Source organism: Humulus lupulus, chromosome 5, assembly GCF_963169125.1.
Source record: "Humulus lupulus chromosome 5, drHumLupu1.1, whole genome shotgun sequence".
Classification (NCBI taxonomy): Eukaryota; Viridiplantae; Streptophyta; class Magnoliopsida; order Rosales; family Cannabaceae; genus Humulus; species Humulus lupulus.
In genome coordinates, this window is record NC_084797.1 from 13982682 (window position 1) to 14003923 (window position 21242).

Here is a 21242-nt window from a genome sequence, read left to right on the forward strand (position 1 = left end):
ATATCATTTTTGAATAGTTTAATTGTTTCAAACTCTCAAATTAATTTTTTTTTTTAAATTTCTCAATTCTTCTACTTTCGTAGTCTTTTAATATCTTATTCAAATAAACATAAGTTATTTATTCATATTTTTAAATATAAATTATTATTTTTCTTTAATTGTTTTTCTAAAAATTATAATGAAAAACTTGCTATATCAATTAATATTAATAGTTTTAAATATATTATTAAGAAATTTAGAATTTTTTAAAATAAATTATTACAAAATAAACTCATTACTTACAATTTCATTTAAATATTTAAATAATAAATTCATTAATTACATTTTTGTCAAATAAAAATTTTTATTGTCTCTTCAGGATATAGACTCATAGATATTTTACTTACTTTACTAAATTGTAAACTCGTTGTTAGCAATTTCATTAAAATAAATAGTAAAGAGTAAACTTGTTGTTTACAATTTTGTTATAAGTAAATAAAAAATTGTTTTCTCCACAAGCATAGAATCTATGATAATGAAAACACTTGTTTGTCATTTCAAATTTAAACATAAATATATTTATGAATTTCTATTCCAATGAACATGATTAATTTTCAATAAAAAAAATTCAAATGATAAATAAAATCATAAACGTAAACTACTTGTTTACAAATTCAAACCAACTTAAATATAAGTTGTAAACTTCCTGTTTACTATTTCAAATTTAAATATAACGTAAATAATTTGTTTACACTTTTGAATTTTTAAAGAAATTGTAAACTACTGTTCTTGATTTTTATTTACATTTTAATTTTTTTTAAATGTAAAAAAAAAATGCTTTGTAATTTTTGTATGTGTATTTTTTTACCGTAATCGAGGCATAAAAGCTAATAAATACACATTCCCATAATTAAGGAGGTGGTGGGCTTGTGCGTATCACACATGACTCATTTACGAGGTTACAACCTGTTAAGAGTTAGTTAGGAGGTCAGGATGGCAAATCTTGGAATTATATGATTATGTGATATTTATGTGTATCATTATGTGAATATGTGAGTTATATTATAATATGACTAGATATGCATGTTTAGGTATATTAAATATGCATGCGAGCTCATTTCTGTTTAATTAGGCAATTTTCATATTTTGGTCATTTCGGGTATATTTGGCATATATATGGTATATGTGTAGTGCTTCATTATTATTTGGTTATGCTAGGATTACTTGACACGGGACGATCCTAGGGAGCAAACTAGTGGGAAAGTCACAACGGGATCCATACTTGACTCAGAGTGAGTCAATGGGTATTTAGCACATTAACGAGATTTGGGTAATGGCAATAAATATTTGATGATAAATTGAGAGTTAGTAAGACCAGAGGTAAATTCTTGGAATTTTGACTATTTTACCCCGAGCATTAGGATTCGCTTGAGGTTACTTAAGCTTGAAGTAACCTGTCAGAAACATAAAAAGAACGTTTAGTATGTTTTCTCTCTCTCCCGTTCCATTTTTGACACCGTTTGCATTTTCAAAGGAAACTTAAGTTTTAGGACTCGGATTCAAGCGAGGATCGAGGCATAGCGATTCTAGAGAAGATTAGAAGCTTATTAGCCGGAGGATTTAGTGAGAATCGACATAATCAGAGGTAATTTAAGCTTTGAATTCCTAAGTTTATTCTTTGTTCTTGGTGTTCTTGAGTTTTACAAACTCAATACTTGGATTATGAGTTCCTATGGGGATTTTGGGTATTTGTTGTTGTTTTAATGTTGCTAAGCTATTGGGTGAACTGTTTGGGAGATTAAAATGTTGATTTGAGGGGCTAGGAACCCGTTGGGGTCGGATTTGGAGCTTTGAAGCTCGAAAAACACGAGTTGAGAAACCCAGAATTCTGGTTTGAGCGATGTAGCGCTACAGTGCTGGGTTGTCTATTTGTGGGTTGAAGTGCTGACTATAGTGCTGTAGCGTTACACAGTCTTCAAAACTTGGTTTTTTTGGTACTTTTTGGGGTTCTGACCCAAGGGCTTAGGGGATGATTTCACCACCCTGTTTGGTGGGATTGGTCCCAGGATTGGGTTTTGGAACTCGAACTCATTGAAAGACCGTTTATGGTTGTGACTAGGTTATCGCTAGGGGCTTGGAAACATGATTGTGCTTGAGGGTTGTTCATTGGTAACCTGTGCTTGGACCAAAGGTAAGAAAACTGCACCCAGTATGTGATGCATGTGATGCATAAGATACATGTGATTAGGGCATGGCATGAATGTTGAATATGAGATTGCTCAGAGCTTGAGTCTCTGTAATGTGCATGATCATAATTATGCTAGTGAATGTTGAGTAAGCATGCTGAATGCCCTGTATTTGGATATTTGACATATCATATATGCTTGGTTGCATTACTTACTTGTGAGTGGAACTGACTCCATAGTCAGAATCGACAATGGTGTTAGTATTGACTGTGAAGCTGTGACTCATTAATCAAGTTCGGCAGTAATACTGAGCACTGGTCGTATGGAATTGACCTATGAGTCAAGAGCGGCATAAGCGTAATAAACGCAGGGCCGAAAAGATTAGATCTAATCAACATAAGCATAGTATGCTTGACCAACCTCAAGTTTGATGAAAACAAAAGCATTTGTCTAGTCTAAAGGCTAGTTACTTAGAGTCATAGCCAAAAGGCTCAGGTGACTATAACATCACATGGCTTAGGGTGTAGAGCCCAAGTTCATGACTCCATAATCACTTATCTGGTTCAAGTTCGTGACTCCATAGTCACTTATATGGTTTGAGTTCGTGCTCCATAGTCACTTATCTGGTTAGGGTGTGGAACCCAAGTTCGTGATTCCGTAGTCATTTATTTGATTGGGCTGCAAGCCCCAACATGATTATCAGAATCATTATTGATATTCACTTAGGATTGACTTGATATTCATCCATATAGGAGGGTAGGGCCCACAATCACTTATTTGGACTTGCTTGCATGCATGAATAGGGCTATTATTGCTAGGCATGCTTATTATGATTTAGTGACATGTTATTACCAGTTCATGAGCATATTGAGTTTTCTTACTGAACTTCGGCTCACAAGTGCTATGTGGTGCAGGTAAAGGCAAAAGAAAGCTGGACCATCCTTGAATTAGAGAGCTTAGGTGACGATGTGTACACATGCGACTGCTTGACCGCCACGATCGAGGGTTTAAAGAGGAACTAGGGATAAACCCTATTTTGCCGCTTAGGTCGGCTGGTTGTAAATATTTTATTGTAATTAACCTTTAAAAAATATTTTCAGGATCCCAATGTATACAGTAAACATTTTAGTGAAACGTTGTATCTTTGACCAAAAATTTTAAGCCTAAACCGTTAATCACACTTAGTTACACAATTATGGACAAATGGCTCGGTTAGCGAGTTTATCACTGTTTAAAATGCACAACGTAACGGTCCCTGGGTGGTAGGGCGTTACATTTGCTCCCGTTGTGTTCTCGCACAATCTCTCTATTAAGCTCAATAGTCATAACTTCTTACTGTGGCGACCTCAAATTCTTGCAGCTATTCGTGGTCACATGCTTGAGGATTACATTGATCCTAAGTATCAGCCGCCATTGCAGTACCTCACGGATGCAGATCGTACTGCTAAGAATGTTAACACGGCCTATGTTCAGTGGAAGTAATAGGATAATCTCATTTACTCGTGGCTTCTTTCATCTATGACGGAGAGTATTCTCACTCGAGTGGTTGGATCTTAAACCTCTGCTCAGGTTTGGTCTGTTCTTGATTGCTATTTTACTACTCAAACTAAAGCTAAGCTTGATCAGTATCAGACTTAGTTACAGAATCTCAAGAAAGGCTCTCTTTCTTTGAATGACTATCTCCTCAAGATTAAGTTTCTTGTACATCAACTTAGCTCTGTTAGTCACACCACCACTCCCAAAGAATATATCAAAGCCATTTTTAATGATTTACCATCTGATTATGATGTGTTTGTTATCTCTATAAACTCACACCAATCTTCTTACACTGTGGCCAGAATTGAATCTTTGATGTTATCTCAAGAGAGTCATCTTGAAAAGCATTCTAGGGATCTTGATTCCAGTCCTCAAGCTAATGGTGCCTATAGAAAGCCTGGAAGTTCTTCTCAATCTGGTTATGACCGTGCCACTGAATCTTGTTTTCCCCCAGTTCAGGTTCTAATCCTGGTCACAGTTCCTATTGGAATCCCTATGTTGTTGGTCGTGGCAACTCTGACTCTCAATCAGGCAGGCCTCCGTTCAGACCACCATCCCTATCTCCATCTCCTTCTTCTCAAATACAAAGGTGTAGACCAGTTTGTCAACTCTGTTCTTGCCCAAGCCATTTTGCATCTAGGTGTTAGTGATTTTCTTCATTAATCATGCAATAAAATGTATTTAAGATGCTAACTTTATGCCTCGGGCCCAGTTGATCTAGCATCTCAAATCCCTCAACATCCAACTGAACTTCCAAGCCTCCCACAACATGATTGCCATATGCATCAAACATCTGGAGAGAGGAAAATACAGGACACATTGTTAAACATGTGAAACCATCTTCTGCAGTCACCAGGTTTCAATCCAATAATAAAAATCTATACTGTAAAAGTTTTTGAATTGGTATGCAAGAGTGAAAATGATTGATACACCTCTAATTCGAGCTCTTTAACACGGTTCAAACAACCTGGAGTTACTGATATCACAAAACAAGAAATTATAAATAAATGGAATACTAAAAATAATATCACTAAATAGCACAACAGGAGATTTTGAATTTTATGTTCTTGGTTCTGCACAAATTTATACACACCATGGCAAGGAATGGAAACAGAGAATTTCCCATCTGAGTTTGATATGACTAGAGTGGCTTTGTAACCAGGTCTGATCTTGTCCAAGTCATTGCTTTCAATCAGTAAGCCCTAAAACATACAAATTTTAACAAATAAAGTAGATACAAGCATTATGCAAATTCATAGTAATTTGAACAAGAGTGCAACATCTTCATATGTCCATACCTCAATTTTTAGTAACAAATTTGAAGTGGAAAGGTTACTCTTAAATTTTTTAACATGAAAAACTGAGTCCTCATCTGCTTCGAGCTTGACAACAACTTCAGGATTAGATGGAAAAGGAGCTCTATTGTCATAGATGTCATAACATGCAATTGAGAGAGGACTCAAAGTTGAACCAACACTGCACAACGAGGTTGTTGAGCCAATAAAAAAAACTAATATCTTGCTCCTTATCTCTTGAGAGAAGAAGAGGTTTGAATAGGAAAAGTGAGAACATAAAGAAGATAAGAAAATAAAGGATACAACTAAATATGCTCATATGGAAGAAAAAAAATGTATAAGAATTTTGAAGAAAAATAATTCTACTTCTGGCATTAATGCAAGACAGGAAAATACAAATAAAATATAACCCAAAAATAAAAGTTGTTAATTTAAGAAATTACAGAATACAATCAATTTTGAGAAGCGTTACCTCACACTAAAAGGTTGGCTCTGCTCATCATTTAAAAGTGCCCACTTCCCTATCTCAGAAGATGCCTTGACTTTAACTCTCTTGACAAATGGCTTACAACTTGAATCAGTCTGATAAATGAAATAATGATGCAACATAGTACATCATATGAAACAAATTCAGAATACATAATTCTAAACACAAAAGTAAAATTGGACTTCTTGAGCACTACTTACAAGAGAAAATGAAAATGTGTATACTCCCGCTTCTCGAAACAAACATGGGAACTTGCTCCCTATTGGGAAGACATATATACCATGGATTCCATGATCTGAAGAAGGTGAGACACGCTTCGTATAAACATGGTTAAGTTTTTGAGGATCTTTCATTTGGTCGATGTGCTTCAGTTCCAATATCATGTCTACATTACATTTAAATATAAATCTCTGATCCAAAGCTCTTGAATCATGTTTAGATACATAATTAGAAGGCCGAACAACTGCTACAACGTCCTTGGGAGGAACTTGTCCCGCAGTAGCAATGACAGGCAATTCCTGAAAACAGAGACATGACTTTGAAAGCTTCTAATTACTTGACCAAAAAGATAGTGAAAAGCCACCATTTTTTTTGGTCTTTAGAAATGAAATCATTAAACTCTTTACAATTTAATTAAGTTTCACATTGTTTCTTCAGTAAATAGATATAAAAACTCTAACCTCTACCCCAACCTCTAATTCTTTACATTCTTTTGGGCTTAGCAAGTCAATTGTAGATGGATATTTCTGAAGCCGCTTATCCATCTGGTTTTTCCATTCAGTACTTTCAACTGGTAAGCACTGCAATCAAAGGACAGCATGTTGAGAAAATGAAAGAAAATCCATTCATCTTAGTACTATAAGAAGGAAAAAACACTAGAGAAGTATGTTAAAACCTTTTTGGAATCAATCACATTTATAGGTATAGACATGGAGCTTTTAATATTAAATCTCATCATCCCATCAACTTCAGAAAGAATGCACCCATCCTTATCTGATGTACCAAGTGGCCTTTTTGGTCCAATGTAATACAAAATATTTATTGTCAAAAATAATTTAAGTAGGTACTAAAATGACTAAACAAAGAACCTCAGCTGCTCAAAATGTACAAAATTTACCTGCAAATAATCTGAGCTTCTCCTATTTGAAAAGGCACAAAAGAGAAATGAGGGTCAAATCTTCGCCCAAACTCTTGCATGAACAAGAACCACCTGGATTATTGACATAACAAAAAAGTATCTACAAGGACAATTACGTACCACCTGGATCTCCTTGAAACCTCCAAGTACAAAATATTCTATAGTTGCATAGACATTATTTTTATGAACACCAGCACATGCTCCCTTCAAAAGTTTTATCTTTTGACCAGCTTTCCATGTTATTCCATTCCTTTTAAAAACTTGGTGAACCCTTGAAACTTTAATTTAACATTGAAAAAAATGGAAGAAATCAGTTGGGAAATGAAAGAACGAAAAAAAAAATGCACAAAATAGAATCAGAATGGAAGTCATAATTCCAAGAGAAAGAAGAGGAAGAGAATGATAATTGAAAGGAAACCAATTGTTTTTTTTTCCACCTTTCAATTTTTTTTCCTACTAAGTTCAGAAAACCAAAAGCTTTCCCTTTTTCATTCATACCATCACATGACATGCCAATCATCTTTCCTTTTGCAGGGCTCGGCATAAGAGCAAGTACAGGTTCATCTTCACCATGATCAACTTCTTCATCATACTTCATGTGCATCTGAAGAATCCAATTTTGACAATCCCTTTCTAGTTGCGAAGAATTCAGTGACTTCCCATCTCTATAAACTCTGATTTCTATCCCTGCAAGCGTAAAAGTGATAAATTGAGTTGGATTGTTTTTCCTAAGATACATTTACGATGAGTTAAAGCCCGCACACTTACACTAACCCACCAAAAACCACTTAAGCCAGCTCAAGTGACTAAAACATTGAGATGGATACAAACTGAATAATAAATGATGCACAAAAGTTCCAATAGGCAAAAGAAGACCTTTTTCATTCTCACAAAGATTATTGTCGAAATTCCTTAAAGCAGTGGTAAACGGACTGTGGGGTGCTAGATCAGTCTGCAGATACAGATACAATTGCCTGAGTAACTTTAACTTATAAAGTACACAACCCAAATTGAAAGAGATATATGCTCTCTGCACACAAATGAAGCTATTGATATCTACTTTGCTTTTACAATGTTAAACAGGTTACGAAAAGTTGATGACCACATATGCTTTTCAACTTATATAAGTTAATTAGTGTTTTCTTTTCATCAATAGTGCATCTGTACAAGGCACTGACAACCAGCTAAGAACACAGTTCAGAGGTACAGCAAGATAGAGAAATAGAGAGAACCATTTGCTTAAATTTTGCTGCAGAAATGAAAGAATAGCATCATCAAAACTTACCTTGGATGAAGTTGGATTTATACCAGCATCAGTATCTGCAACATAATATTGTCTAATTTAACCAAGAATATGAGAGCAATATAGAAAATCCTCAAACAAAGAAATGTTATCGTAATAAAGTCCAAATAAGTAACACCTCTTAGGAAAAAAAAAATTCGTCACCCTACCAATAAAGCATTTGACTCTTAAACAGCACCTCTTCAATAATTGTGCCTTGTTAGTTCCCTTTTTATGCCTCAAGTCCATGAAAGGCAACCACGCCTGAGAATTTTGTTCTTTAAGTTTGGTTATTAAAGGAAAGACAATTAAGATAACATTTATCTTCATCTTCAAGCAATGACTAGACTAATCTCAATTGAAAATCTCTAGGGTCTCTTACATTTAATATATTTCATGTCAATAGTAAATTCTTCGTTTCTAGCAGAACTAGTTATTTCACAATAAATGTATGAAGATTCCAGGAGATTCTAATAAAAATATATAAGAAAATGAAAAATGAGAAGAACAAAAACCTACCCAGCGGGCATCTGGTATGAGGCGACCAAGTCGCCGAACAGAAACACGTTTAAATGTTTCATAATTTTCAGAGACTTGATGTCCTTCATCTTTTAACTTCTCCAAAATCTTATCAATATTCTCTTTTCCCTGAGAAACCCTTTTTCAGTTTAGTTCCCCATCTATTTGCAGAAAAATAAAAGCCATGCATATAATAATTTTACCTCAACAACAGGAAAATAAACACATTTCAGCCGCACATTGGCTTCTTGATTCGACCTTGAACCTGACACAATGTTAAATTGAGAAATGGCTATTAACAGAGATGACACTAGAAAACAAACAAATAAAAGTGAATCCAAAGCTCACAAAAGAAGATGCCATAGCCAGTTACCTGAACTCTTGGTTACATTGTCTTGCTTGAATGAGAAATGAAGCTGTAAAACAAAATCAGGACCATTGCAAGAATGCAAGTTTGTGATAGCAACTTCCCCACCCTCAATCTCAGTCAAATTAGTGCCGTTGACCTGATAAATGACATACTGAACTCAAGTACTTGAAATATAACCAACTCTACTAATTTCTTGCATGTGAATTTTTTTTTTCTTTTTGCTCAGATTCTTGCATGAGAACTTATAAGTATAAGAAAGCAGAAAAATGAAAACTTAACTATGTTAGGGGAAAGAACGAAGAGAAAATAATTAAGATGGAAAAGAAATATTGTTTCTCCTTTACTTATGCATGGCAAAATGGCATGCGGGGGGGACGCTGCCCCGCCCCGCTATGAATTCAAGCGGGGTTATTAATTCAAGTTGGGCCGCCCCGAAAACTTTTTTGTTTTACTCTATATTTTAACTCAATTCTTTTATGTTACTTTTATATATATATATATAAATATGCGCATAATACATAAAATTATGTGGTTTAGAATATTCTTAATTTAAAATATACTTGAAGGGTAAGATTTATATAATTTTCTATTCCACAACTCCTCTATGAAATATTGTAAATATTGAAAAATATATTTTATCTATATTCTTATATTTATTTTTGTAAATTTTAAAATAAAATATGTGAGAGTGTAGTTGATACAAAATGTAAAAAATAAGGATTGCAAAAAAGAAAATAATATTTAAGCTTAGGGAGAATTCTAAAATTATAATATGTTTCTAAAAAAAAAAAAGTTGAATGGGGCGCGACAAACCCGCCCCGATTAAGCCGGAGCGGAGTAGACCCACCCCATTTACATGCCTACCTTTACTTGTTTGATAGAGATTAAAGGAAAGAAAATTACATTGTTTGATAATTACTTTCATATCAAAAAAATTATTATTTTAAAATTTTAAAAATACCGACATTTTAGTAATTTACTCGTCATTAATTGTAAAAAAAATCCATTTATTTTTCTCTCCAATTTATTGAGAAAAATATTTATTAAAACCCACTTCATTATTTTTCACTCATTCTTCCACATTCCATTCTTTTTTCTCTCAGACCAAACAGGCAATGATATATACATAAGGTTAACAGCATAAGAACTTCAGATAAGGTTAACAGCATATGATCATTTATTTTTCAAGTAGCTGAGATTAAATAGTGTAAGAACTTGAGATAAACGGTAACCAAATTTAGTCAACAAACAAACTTCAAGGAATTAAATTGCTAAACAAGAGCAGAGTTAACCTGAAATTCTATGGGTGTACTTGTCTTCCCTGAGTTGGACACCTCGTCGCACTGCAATCACGACAAAATTAATATATACAGAATCCATAATCAGGAAGAAAAAAAAAAAAGAGAAGTACAGCAAACCTGAATATATGGTAAGTATATATCTTTCAGCCTGCTTTGAAGTTGGAATATGTCCAAAGTATTTATATTTTGTTCAAAAATTTCAACCTGCAAAATTTTTTCATTTCAGTGTAGTAAGCTTACAAAATAGTTCTAATTTTCACAAAAAAATCATAGCTTTGTTAAGTTATTTTGAAGGTGTTCAGGTAAAAATTAAGATTTCTCTTGTAGTAAGATCTTTTTAAACCAGATTGTCACACTAGTTTTGGTACCTATTTTGTGTGCACATATTAGTACTCATTTTATAAATTAGAACAATTACATAATTGATAATTTACTTGTAAAAAAATCTTTATTGATATTTTGAAAAAAAACAAAATTATAATAGTTATCCGAAAAAATAAGTCAATTTTTTTATTTTGTATTATGTTATAATCAAAAGCAAAAATTTACATGGATGTCATAGGCTCGCAGTAACAGTGCTCAATGCATATATATTAGCAAAATAATTCACTAGGCAAATGGTAAGAGCATCTCCAACCCATAACCTCATATATGGTATTGCACCAACAACAAAACTAAATAATCTTAGTACTATATTTTTTTTCATTCCAACCACAACCCCAAAAATTACACCAAAAAATATATTCTTTATGATTATATTATTTTTTAATAAAATAAAATATCGTTTATATATATATATATAAGATATAAATATATTTATCTTTTAAAAAAATATAAAATATATATTAAAAAAAATGTTTTGCCGTGTGAACAGTGCACGACATATATGCCGTGTCACTGTTGACACATAGCTAAATGCAGTAAACTGTACCATTTGGTTGGAGGGGTCTATGCACACCAACCCCATATATATGGGATAATAGCGTTCGGTTGGTGATGCTCTAAGAGTATCCAATAGAGTGCCAAAAAGGTATTACATTGTTATATTTAGCACATTTCAGTAACTCTAATAATTTTCTAAAAGTTGTGCCAAATTTAGCACAAGATATAGCACGGGCCAAATTTGATACAACAATAAATGTCATTTTTTTTATTTATCATATTACTACTAATTTATTAATTAACAATTAAATGACTAACTATATTACTTTTCTTATTCATCTTTTTTACAATATAAAATGAAAAAATATTAATCTTTGCATATTATAATAAATATTAAATAAATTATTAACTTTATTAAGATAATTTGCATATTATCCGTTAAAGCACAATTATAAATATTGAGCCTAATATGACATTCACTCATTTTTTATACCAAATTTGTCATAAAATTTACATCTTCGAAAATAAGTAATTGCAAAAGATAGGTGCCATTCTTAAATGCACATCAAATGAATGAAATGTCGCTTCGAACAGCTATGATAAGCAAAATAAGTAAAAAATAAAAAAGTAGAGTGGATAAAGCTGCTCTTATAGATGCACATGAAGAAATCACTTGGTAGCCAGCCATTAAAGAAATGCAACAGCCTACCTTTGTAAAGCTTCCATGTCTTGTTCTTGCAATCTCATCCTTTAAAGGGTCCCTAAGACCACCTTCGGTCTAATATGAAAAGGTACAGACTGTAAATTCATTTGAAAAGAATAAAAAAAACACAGAAGAGAACATTTCGTCTTTTAAAAAAATATAAACTGCTCATGCTATTCCATTACCGTCCATTTAAGTTCAGCCCCAGAACGCCTGAGCAAGGCCTCTCGCTCAAGACGTAAAGTATATACCTTCTTTGAACCCTTTGTTTTTGAACACACTAAAGCATGTCTGAAAAAGAATGGTGAAAAGAAAGGTTATATATGATTGTTAGTGAATAATGAAAATAAAAGAATTTGAATCATGTTCATACCTCCCTAAATGCATTGAGGCAAATGCTCCTCCATACCCAAACAAGCCAAAATGAGGCTGCATAATTTGAGAAATCGACTCATAATCTTTACAGACACTTGAGTTGTTACAACAAGTTAGAATGTGGAAAAAGATCTAGAAGTAAAATGAAGTGCATAGTAAGAAACACAAGGTTACATCTCAAAACCAATTGGTGATGCATGGAGTATCTCATGCTCTTATGTATTGTTGAATGTCCCCACACGTGGATATTTTTCTCTAATAATCAAATATAAAAATCCACAGGAAACAGGGAATGTTTCATTAGATAAAATCTACTAGTTTACCATTAGATATGGAGGGTTGCCCCCAATAGCCTGCTCTTTTTCAGATCGGTTAAGTGAGGCACCAATTTTTCCCCTATATAGTGAGTAGAAGACACTAGTTAAGACATTGGTATGACTCAAATAAAAAGAGATCACCATTTATATTCTATATGCACACAAAATGCTGGAAAGGACTCTGCTGGCACATACCATTTTGCTATAGAATTTTCATCGCTGTCATCCATACCTGTACCAGTGTCAAAGATCGAAATCCTATTCTCTGAAACATCCACACTGCAAACATTGAAACAGAAATTGTTAGAAGTCTGTGATCATGCATTACATTTAGATAACTACATTGGAAAATGACAGAGCAGAGCATGTTAAAAATAGTTATCTTGCATTTACTACATTCAATTTTAAATATTCTGCAGTGAAAATATATTAAGAGAAACAATCATAGACTACATGAGATATAATATGCTTATAACTGACGGAAGGAATCAGAAAATTGTATTGTATTCCTTAGACCAAAAGGGTACACGGTACAGGGTATTTATAATACAAGGAAAACAGGTACAAAAGGGACCCTTGTCCATACAACAGCCAATAGAAATAAAGGACTAAAACAGAGAAATAATAAGGAAAAAGGCAGTAGTAAATTCTATTGTTTAACAGCCCCCCGCAAACACACGGTGCTAGGAAGAACCGTGAGTTTGGTTCGCAATTCTTGAAACCGAGACGTGACTAAAGGTTTGGTGAGGCAGTCGGCAACCTGGTTGTCTGAAGGAGTGAAGCAGAGTTGAAGGTGCCCAGTTTTCACCTTTTCCCGAACAAAGTGATAGTCAATTTCGACGTGCTTTGTGCGAGCGTGAAGTACAGGATTTGAGGCAAGATGTAGGGTGCTCATATTATCACAGTGAAGGGTCGGTGATGCCTTGAGGGGGAAGCCGAGTTCAGTCAGAAGAGATTGAATCCAAAATAATTCAGCTGCGCCATTTGCTAAGGCACGATATTCAGACTCGGTACTGGACCGAGAAACAACTTTCTGCTTCGCGGAGGACCAGGAAATAAGATTCAGACCAAAGAAGACACAGTAAGCACTTGTACTACGTCGATCGTCGGGGCAAGAGGCCCAATCTGCGTCCGTAAAACAGTGGAGCTCAGGGTGCATATCCGGTTGCAAGAGTGTACCAAGGTGAGGAGTACCTTTGAGGTAACGAAGGACTCTCTTGGCTGCTTGAAAGTGAACATCAGTGGGAGCATGAAGAAATTGACATAACTTGTTGACTGTAAAGGAGATATCTGGGCGAGTGAGAGTACAGTATTGCAAAGCGCCAACCAAACTGCGAAACAGTGTAGGATCCGAAAGCAACTGACCATCATACAGAGATATGGGAGCTAAAGCCATTGGAGTGGCCACTGGTTTTGAATCCAGCAGCTGAGTCTTCGTGAGGAGGTCCCGTATGTACTTGGTCTGTGATAAATGAAGGCCTCGAGGAGAGTGGTGAACCTGAATACCAAGAAAAAAATGAAGAGGTCCAAGATCCTTAACCGCAAACTTGGTGTTCAGGAAAGATAATAAGTTGGCAAGAACCACATCAGAGGAGCCTGTAAGGATAATGTCATCGACATAAATGAGCAGGATGAGGATGGCTCCGTTTTTCTTGTAAATAAACAGGGATGCATCGGCTTGAGAAGCAACAAAACCCCATTCAAGTACAGCAGTGCTTAACTTGAGAAACCAAGCGCGGGGCGATTGTTTTAACCCATAAAGGGACTTTGACAGCTTGCAAACATGAAGAGGAGAAGAAGAATCCACAAATCCCGGCGGCTGTTTCATGTATACGGTTTCAGCGAGATCACCATGGAGGAACGCATTTTGAATATCAAGTTGCTTGATGGACCAGCTGAAAGACACGGCCAGAGAGAGCACAAGCTGAATGGAATTCGGTTTTATCACGGGACTAAATGTTTCATGGTAGTCGATGCCTTGTGTTTGATGGAATCCCTTGGCCACCAAGCGAGCCTTGTATCGTTCCACAGAACCATCTGCACGAAGTTTAATACGGTACACCCATTTGCAACCAATAATTTGGGTACCAGTTGGAGGAGGAACAAGTGTCCAAGTGCCCTGTGATTGTAGAGCAGTAATCTCAGTAGTCATCGCCTCAATCCAGCGAGGATCCTTACTTGCTTCAGCGAAAGTAGAGGGCTCAACTGGGGTACCTGCAGCCACACTAACAAATAAACGGGGCTTATGGATGCCCGATTTAGCTCTAGTAACCATAGGGTGCAAATTAGTATGAGCAATGGGAAGTGGATGTGGGGTAGGCATATCAACAACCAGTGGAATCATGGGGGGTGAGCGAGAGGTAGAGGCTAGCGGGCAAGGACTCGAAGACGGGGGAGAATGAGGGGAAGGAAAGTTGTTGGGCGTTGGGACGGGTGAAGGAGAATGAGTGACGAGTGGAGATGGTTGTCGGGTGGGGGTTGGTGACATGGGGGCCGTGGAAGGAGAGGAGTGAGTAAGTGGTGAGACGAAGCTGCTTGGTGGAACCGAGAAGGGGAGACATGGGACAAGGGAATGAGGTGGTTGAGGAGGTGGAGGTGAGCTCGGTAAAGAAGAGAACGGAAAATTAGACTCATTAAAAATAACATGACGAGTGATAAAAATTCTACCAGAAGATGGATGAAGGCACAAGTAGCCTTTGTGTTTGCTACTGTAACCAAGAAAAATGCAAGGATGAGGGCGGAATTGGAGTTTATGTTGATTAAATGGACGGAGAAAGGGGAAACATTGACATCCGAAGACTCTAAGCAGGGAGTAGTTGGGAACTTTCTGGTAAAGACGTGCATAGGGGCTTGAGTATTGGAGAACCCGAGTAGGAAGGCGATTGATGAGGTAAGTAGCTGTGGAGAAGGCATACGGCCAATAGGACAAAGGCAAGTGAGCATGAGCAAGCATAGTGAGACCGGTTTCAACTATATGGCGATTTTTGCGTTCGACTCGACCATTTTGTTGGGGGGTGTGGGGACAAGAGAGTTCATGTTTAATCCCATGGGTAGTGAAAAAACGAGAAAGGGGTCGGTATTCACCGCCCCAATCTGTGCGAACAGTGGAAATAGTGGATTGAAACTGTGTAAAAATAAGTTGTTTAAAAGTGAGAAAAGTAGAGAAAACTTCATCGCGATTAGTGAGCAAATAAAACCAGGTGAACCGAGTAAAATCATCAATAAACAGAAGAAAATATTTGACACCAGTAATAGATGAAACCGGGGCCGGACCCCAAACGTCTGAATGTATTAATTCAAAAGGCTTGGTAGCCTGAGATACAGAGTTAGGAAAGCTCAGCCTATGAGATTTGCCTAATTGACAGGAAGTACAAAAGGATAGACAATCTTTTCTTGGAAAGGAAAAATTACAAACAGCAGAAACATGAGAAATAACATCAGAACTAGGGTGACCAAGCCGAGAGTGCCACAGGTCGACGGAGGACTTTGCGGAAAAGAGTAAACTGGGTGAGGCCGAGCAAGGGGAGGTGGTAGAAGAAGCGACTCGATAGATGCCTTGATCAAGCAGACCGGTGAGAACTACTTGATGACTGACCTGGTTTTTAACAAGAAAATGAGTAGGGTGAAATTCAACATAGGCATTATTATCTTGAAAAAGCTGAGAAACACTAAGAAGATTTTTAGACAGTGAGGGAGAATAGTAAAGACGACAAAGCTTAAGAGAGGGAAAAGATAAGGACGGAAGATATGCAGAACCCACATGAGAGATAGGAGCGGACTTACCATTGCCCATAGTAATTTGGTCATTACCCGTATATGGAGCGGCTGATTCCAGGAGGTTAATGTCAGGAGTGAAATGATGGGAGGCCCCCGAGTCCATATACCAAGCTGGATCCGTGAGTGAGGAGGGAGGAGGAGGGGTAGGCAGTAGGGGAGGTGCGGGTTGGGAGGAGGAAGGATAAGTGGCAGGTCTTTGTTGGGTGAAATAAGCATTAAATGGTCGGGGAGAGGGTTGGGGTTGGAAGGTTAGGTTGGCACGGTGATAACAGTTGAAGGCAGTATGACCAACTTTGAAACAAATCTGGCATTTAGGTGGGCGATGGGAGGGGCGTGGTGGAGTAGAAAGCCAAGGGGATGGTGGTCAGGAGGGTCCTCGATGGGAATTATATTGATGGGTATTATTATTTGGGTTAAATGTTGGACGTGAGGGATGAGAAACTGGTGGGGATTTAGGCGATGGTTTGGGAAATGGAAGTTTGGCGAAATTGGCTTGAAGGGAGCTAAGAGATGCTACAGCGGTTTGACGTTCTAAACGAGCTTCATAACTGAGAAGCAAGGCATGAACCTCTTCAATCGTAGGAGGAATAGGCCGAGCTAAAATGGACGTAACAAACGCATTATATTCAGGACCCAGGCCATTAAGGAGGTAAGAGAGATGTTCCTGTTGTGAGATCGGTTCTCCGACAGAGGCCAAAGTGTTGCAAAGAGACTTCATCTTCTGTAAATAGGCTGAAGCAGAGAGGCCGTCCTTGCGAAGGGTCTGCAAGGTGGTGCGAAAATCAGAGCTGCGAGCAAAGGAGGCAGCCGTGTATGTGCGTTCCAGAGAGACCCAAATGTCAGCTGCTGTGTTGAAGCTAACAATCTAACCAAGCAGAGAATCTGAGAGAGATGCATACAACCAGCTCATGAGAAGACGATTGCAGCGATGCCAAGCTTGAAAAGCTGGGTTTGGTGTGGTAGAATCGGCACCAAGAAACTGAGATGGACAAGTCACCGAGCCATCAATATACCCTTCAAGGCCATTAGCAATAATGATATTCTGCATCTGCATACGCCAGACTAAATAGTTGGAATCATCCAACTTCACTGAAATGGAATGAGTGAAGGTGGGAAGGGAGGAAGAAGAAGAAGGAGAGTAGGGAGAAAAAGAAGGAGAGGGGGCGGCGGCTGTAGAGACATTTTCTGGGTTGATGATAGTAGGGTTTAGAGGGGGGTTTGGGGTATTTTCGTCCTCCATGGGTGGGGTAGAGCTAAGACTCCCTTCGGATGCCATTTGTTTGGCCTGATACCATGACAGAAGGAATCAGAAAATTGTATTGTATTCCTTAGACCAAAAGGGTACACGGTACAGGGTATTTATAATACAAGGAAAACAGGTACAAAAGGGACCCTTGTCCATACAACAGCCAATAGAAATAAAGGATTAAAACAGAGAAATAATAAGGAAAAAGGCAGTAGTAAATTCTATTGTTTAACAATAACTAGCATGAACCAAAGTTGTTCTATAAAAAAAATCATGGACCACAAAATGAGCAAATCATGTAGCTTTACCAATATTATACATCAACGTCATACCTAACAAGTCTTTGATCATTCTTTCTGTTTGACCATACTGCTTGCAGTGAATTGTCCTGGTGAAAATGAACACAAGAGAATCAAATACAAAGTTGACAAGAAATTTAAGCAAGTTTTTACAACTGAACTGAGCCAAACACTTACAATTAAATCTGCAAGAGCAGACTCGAATGTGTATGATTCGGGTACCTCCTTTAACATGTCAGTATCAGGCGTCAAATCCCACATATTCTGCAACTCAGGGAATCAGGTATATTAGAATCACAGAGATAAAATCAAGGTAAGATAGAGCAGATTGATTTGCTAACCTCAAAAGTTTCAATAACTTTGCCAGAACCATCCTAATTCAGAAGCAAAACAAGTAAGAAATACTACACAAAAAGAATCAACTCAAGGAACAACCAAACTCCCCATGTAACTTATACTCACATGAAGTATTAAAATGTGGCACTTATGTGGCTTAAAAGTATTGAAATCCACAAAGCTTGTTATCTTGGCATCATTGGCATCTTGAAGAGATAAAGAGCCAGCATTCCAGTTAATAAGACATCTTTTACGTTGCATTGATTCGGACAGTTGCATAACTCGACAATATTTTTCTTTCACCCGTGTGATAAACTGATCAATAGGCATTTTCGAACCACAGTCTCTCAAACTTAATCCAACTGTTATTCCACTCGGCAATAGAATTTTAAACCTATATACTTCATCTCTACTATTTCCCCCATCATTGATTCCAAACAGTTGTCTTTTCGTTCCTTTCTGGGACAACATTTCTTCTTCTTTTTTTTTTTTTATATATATCAACCAGAAAACAGCGAACCTGGAAAATTTCAGATAAACTGCTCAAAACCCAGAAAAATTATAGCAAACTCAAGTAAAAAAAATTAAAAACTCATGCTTTTGAGCTACAACGTACATCTTTATACTATATTTGAGATAAGTAACTAGAACCCAACGTAAAAAATCCAGGAAAAATCTACAGATTTTGTTTTTCAGAACTTGCTAACGTTGTACATTTTGCACTTTCAAATTCGTTTGAAACTTTTGCTAACATTTTCAAAAACAAAAAGTTCCCGGTAAAACTTTTTAAAAATTTGATCTTTTCTTTTATAAGTGTACAAAAATCTCAAAAACTGAAAACTACCTGAATCCAAACAAGCGCTCGATATCTATAGAACCTGAGAAATAAAAAAAAAATGTTCACTTGATCAATATTATTGTTTAAAAATGTAAAAATTTCCAAGAAAGAAGCAATGAAAGCAGAACATGTAGCAAAAGCGCATAATAACGTACACATTCACACATCAAGTTCACCATTCTCGAAACGCTTAGAATCAACATGTATAATACTCAATACAAATGTTTATATAATCCAAAACTCCATTTCATGCGTCAGATAACGATGTTGATCCATGAGTAACTTAACTGTTCGACATTTTTTTTTTTTTTAAAAAAGATGGATTTAAACCGACGAACCTTCGAGCTGACGCTATGAATTTGTGAAACCTTTGATCTTGTGAAACAGAGTGCGTGAGTGAAACACTAAAAATTAGTGAGAAATGAGAGATTTTGGAGAGAGAAAGAAGAGTGAAGTAGTAAAGGAAACTTAGCTTTTAAGCTAAAATAAGCAAGCGCCAGTACGTGATTCCGACGTGTAAAGTATGTGGATCATCGAAACATAGTTCACTAGTTAACGATTGGTTTTGAGATAATACCCAGTACTTTTTATTATATATTATATTTTATTTTAAAAATACTTTCTTTCTTTTAACATAATATCTAGAGCCAAAAAAAATAAGTATGTATCTGATTTAAATCTAAAATTAATTCAAAAAGAATAATGAGCCGAGTCTTGTGTGATTCAGGATTAGTGAGCCAAAAAGAGTTTTTGTGATTTAGGATTAGTGAGCCAAAAAGAGCTAATTAGCCATTTACAATTGAATCATTCAGTATTAGTGAGTGTAGGGATTTTACCTATATGACCCTACACAATTCTCAAACACATCAGTAACACCAAGGTCAAAACTGACCTTTGCCTTTAGTTTACTGAACCTTTGTTTTATTAGGCTGCTTTTATTCTTGTTTGTTCACCTAATCGACTGAATTTTGTAAAGAAGAAAGAGAAGGAAAAATTGAGAGAAAAAAACCCTTTTACCCTCTCTGCCCTAACCCAGAAGAACACCGAGATATTCAACCACAAACCCATAAATAAACCCAGAAATCTCAAGCTCAATCACAAACCAGAAACAAATATATCAAGAGTAAGGGAAGAGAGATACAAACAGAGATTTATAGAGGTTCGCCACCAAAATATTTGGGGCTACGTCCTCTTGAGCTCGCCTCAGAGATTGAGAGCTCCAAATCCACTAATCAATGGAGAAATTGTTACAACCAAGCAGTCAAGATCATGATTACAACATCATCAGGTACTCCCTTTCCTTTTTCCCCTTATTTCTCTCTGTTTTCCCTTAAATCAAAAAACCCTATCACTCTTCTGATAATCTTCTCTCTTTTTCTTTTACAGGAAAAACTCTCAAAGCTCTCAAATTTCTCTATGTATATAGACAAAAAATGATAAGCCTCTTCTCTCTTTAGATTACATGTATTTATAGGCTAAAGTAGAATAAAAAGTTTCGGTTGTAATTTTCTTGATCTTGAATAGCTTCTGATCTGTTTTATGTTGAGCTGGCAAGAATTGGTTGTAACAATATTTTGCATGTAGATCTAACAGAATACAGTTCATACTGATGACTTGTATTTTAACAAATTTCCATCCAAGTTCTCAGTATGAACCAGGAATCTGTTAGTGTAAATATCTCTAAGGGTCTTTACTCTTTCCTTGTCCTGGCTATCCTCCAGTGTCGACCCCAAGCAAATTCAAACAGAGCTTGAATTTGTGTAAGGTCACAATCTTAGTTCCCATGTCTGCTGGGTTTTCTTCTGTAGGCACCTTCTCTATTAGAACTTGTTCTTGAGTCACCTTTTCTCTGATGAAATGGTACTTAATCTCTACATGTTTTGTTCGGTCATGAAACACAGGGTTCTTACATAAATGCATGCAACTTTGACTGTCTGTGTAGATTGTAGGTGTTCCACACTGTAGGTTAATCTCCTCCAATAGACCATGTATCCAAACAGCTTCTTTAATTGCCTCTGTCACTGCAATATATTCTGATTCAGTAGTAGATAGGGCTACTACAGGCTGTAACTGAACCCTCCAGCTTATGCAATTTCCTCCTATAAGAAAATAGTATGCTGAAGTTGACCTTCTTTGATCTCTGTCCCCTGCATAGTCTGCATCGCTGTACCCTTCCAATCTTAGAGCATAGTTCTGTTTCCTGTATGTGAGTCCAGTATCCATAGTTCCCAGTAGGTACCTTAGTGCCCATTTCATAGCTTCCCAGTGAGGTTTGCCCGGATTTGACATGTATTTGCTTAGTAAGCTCATAGCATAGGATAGATCAGGTCTAGTACACACCATTAGATACATTAGGGATCCTACTGCATTAGAATA

The 21242-nt window shown here is 36.3% G+C and overlaps 1 long non-coding RNA gene and 1 pseudogene across 1 annotated transcript; both read right to left on the minus strand.

Annotated features, from left to right (window-relative positions):
• Positions 1-3171: 3171 nt before the first annotated feature.
• LOC133834491 (uncharacterized) lies at positions 3172-4655 on the minus strand. The gene is made up of 3 exons (XR_009893353.1): positions 4634-4655; positions 4396-4494; positions 3172-4311 (listed from the first exon to the last, which is right to left on the minus strand). It is a non-coding gene; the product is annotated as an uncharacterized LOC133834491 (long non-coding RNA).
• On the minus strand, positions 4580-19382 carry LOC133778867 (structural maintenance of chromosomes flexible hinge domain-containing protein GMI1-like; annotated as a pseudogene).
• Between the last annotated feature and the right edge of the window lie 1860 nt (positions 19383-21242).